This window comes from Nycticebus coucang, chromosome 14 (genome assembly GCF_027406575.1).
Source record: "Nycticebus coucang isolate mNycCou1 chromosome 14, mNycCou1.pri, whole genome shotgun sequence".
Lineage (NCBI taxonomy): Eukaryota > Metazoa > Chordata > Mammalia > Primates > Lorisidae > Nycticebus > Nycticebus coucang.
The window spans coordinates 40,026,543-40,032,542 of NC_069793.1; the positions used below are offsets into that span (position 1 = coordinate 40,026,543).

Consider the following 6,000-nt stretch of genomic DNA (forward strand, 5'->3'; position numbering starts at 1 on the left):
ATTCTTCTTATCGTCCTTAGAAAACAGAAGTTACTTCTGACATTCTGTAAGTGATATTATTCACTATTTCTCCATTCACACTTGGAACTTCGTGTATAACTTGTGTTGTTTTTATTCATTCTATTTAACCTTATATATAGACATACCTGTGTCGTTATGAAAGTTTTGAAATACACAAAAATGAAGAAACATAAAATCCTCAAGGAAGGCAGTAAATGAAGCCCTCCCAGAAATACAGATAAGCTGAGCAAGTCGAAACTTGCATGCGTGAAGCAGAAAAGATGCCATGGACTGTTTCTTGGAAGTGAAATAAGGGACCAGAACAGTGTGTCTCAAAACATTCATAGTGACCTATGACTAGATTATGTTGCTAGCTCTGTCTAACTAATTTATTTTTTTGTTTTGCCTGGATGCATTGTACCATAACTGACTGCAAGCACCACTTTTTCTTTTCTTCTTCTCCTCCTCCTCCTCCTTTTCCTCATCCTTCTTCTTTTCTCTTCTCTGAGATAAGGTTTCACTCTGTTGCCCAGCCTGAAGTGCAGTAGCAGTAGCATCATCATAGCTCACTCTAATCTCAAGAAATCTTCCTGCCTCAGCCTCCCAAATAGCTAGGCTACAGCAGGCACATGCCACCACACCTAACCAATTCTTTCTTTCCTTCCTTCCTTCCTTTTTTTTTCCCCAGTGTCTCTCGCTATTTCCCAGGCTCATCTCCATGGAGTTCATGGCCCCTAGCAATCCTCCTCCCTCTGTTTCCTAAAGTGCTAGGATTATAGGCCTGAGCTGTTGGGCCAGGCTGCAAGTACCCTCTTAAAGCATGATAATGATAACATAAAGGACATCTCCAAAGGGAGGAAGGTAAGTCTAAAAAGTGTTGGGTTTTTTTTCTGAATTTGCCAGCAAAGAAAAATATAACTTTAAACAGTATCCGTTTCACCAGGTTACTTAAATGATTCAGTCCCCTTTGTTAAGCAGAATTTAATAAATATCCTATAAGTCACTCCAAAGCTGGCACACACACAATCTCTCTCAGCATACATGAGACAACAGCATTCATTGGAACCACACACTTCTCAGTGGTTTCAGTGATTTTTCATTCCTGGTTGGAAGGTTAAGTTCTTCCTTTTGATTACACGGAATTAGTTTAAAAATGATTGTATACACAAATCATAAATGTTTGAAGTGCTTGTATCCGTAGTCATAGAGAAAATTTAACCCACAGAGATAATCTCCAAGTAAGTACTTTTTGAAACTGCTATTGGAAACAGGCATCTAATGTCCACAATTGCAACGTGAGAAGTCAAAATATTTGGTTGTTCATGTCTTCTTAGAAAAGACATTTCTCTAACCCATTCACGCAGAAGTACAATTCTTATCACAAATAAAGTGGTAAAGGAAGGTTCATTAAAAGAGGCATGTGTGCAGACCCACTGTGTGCAGGAATTGGAAAAAAAAACCTGTCATACTTTAAACTTAGGGAAGTTACATCAGGCTGCTTCCAGGGTCAAATTTACTTGTTTAGAATTTGCATGTATGTTTTATTGGGGGGAGTTATTGTGTGTTTATTGTGACTTTTGTGTTTTCCTTTATCTTACACATCAAGTTGATCCTGAGGTTAGATTAAGGCATAGGACAGTAGGAGCCTGGGGCCTCCTAAAAATAGATTCCAATGTAAACATGTGGTGTGACTACTGATCAGAGGACCCAGGAGAGACCGACCTGTAAGGTGACTCCTATTGGGAGGACTATACCGGACCATCTGCTCAAAGTTCTTACTTTATGGAAAACCACCAGAAGTCAGTAGACCTTCACTCCTCCCCTGCCATGTCCCTCTCCTTATTAAGCCATTTAAAAGTTAACAATCCAAAGACATCAAGAGCATAACCACAGCATAAAGGAACAGAAGTTCAGCAGACTAAAGCACAAGCTTTCTCCAGCACTCCATGAGTCTTTTTTCACCAAGAACTTCTAAAGAATTTTTCACCCCACCATTGCTTTCAATACCCACACTACTGCTTTCTGAAGTGCATGACTGGATACCTTGGAATAGCAATTTAACACTTGTGTAGAGTGAAGGTATTTAAAAAGTACATTCATTTTACTCTGAAGCTATTAAGCCAACATGGGTTTACTTTCTTTGACCACATTTTTTGTGTGCTGTTTAAATGGGTTTCTGAATTAACTACATTATTCATATCATTAATTTGATTTTTTTTTTTTTTTTGGAGTTTAAATGTACTTTCTAAACAGAGAAGAGAGTATGTAAGGAAATTAAGCAGCTCCTTTTAATTCTATGGGGTTTACCAAAAACAAACAAACAAACAAACAAAAAAAAAAACAGAGGAATATGATTGGCTGTAGTTTAAGGTGAACATTTAGCTTTTTTTTTTTTTTTCAGGGCCAGCAAAGTAATTTTGATTTGGGGGCCTCAGATATTGTTAATTATGATGAAATTAAGGGATTGTGTCCTTAAGCATCTAAAGTTGCTATAGGAAAAGTGAAAAACAAAAAAGAAAAGAAAAAGCAACCTATTCAAAAATTTCTGCTTAAAATGCAAGACTATTTTAGGGTTGCATCCCTGTGGTTAGAAGAATATTATATAGTATCTACCATTCCGACTGCATCACTGTTTCAATGTACACTTTCCTTTATTTTAAAACAGAACTAAACTTTAGACCTATTGAGAAGAAAATAGCTAAGTGTTAAGGAGCTCCACTAAGAGAAAGAGATGATGAATAAGTATATTTTTGCATCAAAAGTCTCAGCTCTGCATTTTCCACACTTTAGAAAGAGTTCGATCATAAAAAGGTGACATCAGCCCCAGGCTATAGGAAAAACTAGCAATTGCCACCTTCTGCTAATGCATTCAAGGAGGTGTAAGCCTGTGAAATAACATTTGCTTCATATGCAAGACCACTGACTAAGAAACCAAGTTAACAGAATTCTTTGGCTAGAAAACCCACTGTCACAGGTGGCCAAAGCTGAGCTACACAGCTTTTCCCAGCAGGACAAGAAACTCACCCCTACTAATGCAACTGTTCTCGCAAAGCTGTCAATTTAGGTTCTAACCTGCACATTAATCATGTGCTTAGAAGAACTGCTAAATAGTGCAAAGAGAATAGCCTTCTGCTATAGTTCTTTCAAACACTCTCATCTTGCAAAATGACACATTCATAGTGCCACATTGATTTTCAATTTTATTTACTATCACAAGATATCCTGAGTATCTAGTTAGGCAAATGGCTATAGAGTAATCAAACTAATAGGATACGTTACTGATTAGGAAGGCTTCACTTTTTCACACTAAATATGCTTTTCTAAGAAAATTTAAAGTCTAGTCACAGTTGTAACATACAACCCATATTGCAGAAGTTTTGTACCTAAAGAGAACTAGCCATGACTATTATAGTTTTTGTTACAACAAATGTGTGAACTACTTTTAATGAAATTTCTCCTTGTAAAATTAGAACTTTGATAAAAGAAAAATACAATGGCCCTTCCATTATATAACCTACATTAAAACTTTGGAAGCTAGAAACTATAGACCTTTTCCAGTCAATTAAATGATAGCATCCTTAAAAAGCAAATGTACTTCTAGAACTCAAGAGACTTTCACTGTCTTTAAAATCACTCTAAGCTGGGTTTCCATTGTTTAATTATTTACTATTTTATGATATGTTGATAAGCATCTACGTAAGTCTGATGCTTTGAAAATTTCCTTTCTCTAGAAGACTACAACTAATCATTAAAGTACAACATCGTGGCGGGTGGTAAGCATTTAAAGAATAACTGTGATGAGTAATTTGTATTGAGATGTTCAAAGCTAGCCACAATATTAAAATGGTTTCTGTATTTGGAGTAAGTTATTGTAACACTAGGAAGCAGACTTATTTTCATTAAAACCATCTGTACAATGTGAACTGAAGTGACAAACCTTTAAGGAAAGAAAGAATAATTCTCACATTCTATTTTAATTTAGAAAAGTCACCTGGCATTTATGTATGTATTTAACATATTTATTCATTTATTTACTTATGGAGGGAGAGGAAAGAATAAATCCAGGAGTCACTGGGGCTAAATGAAAACAGTTCCTATATTAAGAGGAAAGTTTGGTTACACAGGCCTGAAAGAGGCCATGCAGAGTAGAAATCAAACATTTTACAGTCTTAATTTTTAAGAGACAATGAATTTTCTTCATCTTTTTCCATTTCAGATTTAGATACAACCCTATATATTCTCTCTTCATTTTCCATCAAATGCACAATAAAATAATGTTTCCATTCACGTGGCTTTGAAAAGATCCTCATCCTGTGTGGGTTATTTTATTTTATAGGGGCCAAGGGAAAGAGGTTGCTGCCAATATGATGCATGCAGAATAAAGACTCAGTCCCGGGCAAAGAAACAGTCCACCTTTGTGCTGCACTTGAAGAAGAAGAAAGCAAACCCATCACCAGCTTTGGGACTTGATCAACAGAGGGGCGTCACAGAACTCTTCTCAATCACTGCATTTTAAAGCTCCAGTAAAAATAGCTCCTCTGTCCTGGACTGAGAGTCCCCTCAGTGGCCGGTGATGGAGTACAGTACTTAATTGTTTCGGACGAAGGTCTCTGCATCAGCACTCTGACAGTGCCTCCTAACTTTTAATCCCCTCTGGGCTCTGAATTTAGACCCCTTCACAAGACGGCCAGATAATACTAAACACTCCTATCCCTGAGCCTACCCAAGGCACTGAAGCAGGCCATCGCGGAAGTCTGCGAACTTTTAGACAAGTCTTAGCATCTTCCAGGGTTAATCAGTTTTCTCTGACTCCCTCTACCTTAAAATCAGACCCACTTGGGGGAGGAGGGAAGCTCTGTGGCTACTGAGACAACTCCAACGTAAGCGGCTGCCGCCTGGCAGTTTCCTCCTTGTTCTTTATTTGACTATTACCGCGTGCTATCTGTTCCTTTCTACAGCGCTGGAGAAAGTGTCTTTTTCTCCCCTCTGAAAGGGAAGGTCTTGGTCTCTTCACTGGGAGTAATCTAGAGACTTTCCCCAACCGCTGGGCAAAGGTTTGCCCCCCGGGAAGAAAGGATTTCAGAGCCCAAATCACAGAGGGACCCTGTTACTTAGGCGGGAGGTGCAAACAGCTGAAACGCGACCCCCGACCCCCGTGACCCACCCTAGGACCAACTAGGCCCTGGCAGAGCCCCTGGGCTCAGGTCACACACGCGCCTGAACTCACCTGGTGCTGAGGACCAGCGCCGGCAGCAGCGGCAGCAAGTAGCGCACGGGGCTGAATTTCATGCTGTCGCCTGCCGGGGTCCTCCTTCCCGCGCTGCCTTCGCTCTGTCGCCTCTTCGGGGTCCTGTCGCTTCTTGGCGTCCGGCTCTGTTCCCAGATAGCGATGAGCGGCAGCAAGACAGAGGAGGACACACGGACGAACGCTGGTCCACGGCAGGGACTGGGAGCGTGGAGTGTCTTCAGGAGTGATGTCACCGAGAGGCGAGGCCAGGCGAGCCCAGCCCGGGATTGTTCGGAGCCGCCGCTCCGGAGCGCGCGGGGCGCGGTGTCCCCGGCGCTGGAGGCGGCGCGGAGAGAGAGGCAGCGCCCGGCGCTCGCCCTGCGCCCCGCGGTCTCTCGGCTGCTCCCTGGTCGCCGGGGTGGACACCAGCCAGCCCCGGATCACTTACTCCCGCTTCTCCCGGGGATGGCGAGGGGCGGGGCGCGGAGAGGAGAAATCTAATCGGCCAATAATTGAACTTGAGTCCTCGGCAGGAGGTGAGACCGAATCACTGGGACAGACCATCAGACGCTCAGAGTCGTAGGCAGGTGTCCCCAACCTGATTAAACACTGGAAGAACGTCGTGTTCAAATACTATTTTAATTAGAAATGCAGAACGATTTGCTCAATACAGATGAAAGGAAGGAGTGAGCACCGTCCGGAAACGCACCCCGAGCCCACGATGCCACCGCAAGCTTCTGACCCCCTACATGGTAAATGTCGATTACAAAGAA

The 6,000-nt window shown here is 41.6% G+C and overlaps 1 protein-coding gene across 1 annotated transcript in view; it reads right to left on the reverse strand.

Annotated features, from left to right (window-relative positions):
• The window catches only part of LUZP2 (leucine zipper protein 2), a 489,127-nt gene extending 483,468 nt beyond the window's left edge, over positions 1 to 5,659 (reverse strand). Inside the window, exon 1 of the mRNA XM_053562887.1 lies at positions 5,228 to 5,659. The gene's annotated coding sequence lies outside the window, so the exon portion shown is untranslated. The remainder of the gene's footprint in view (positions 1 to 5,227) is intronic.
• Between the last annotated feature and the right edge of the window lie 341 nt (positions 5,660 to 6,000).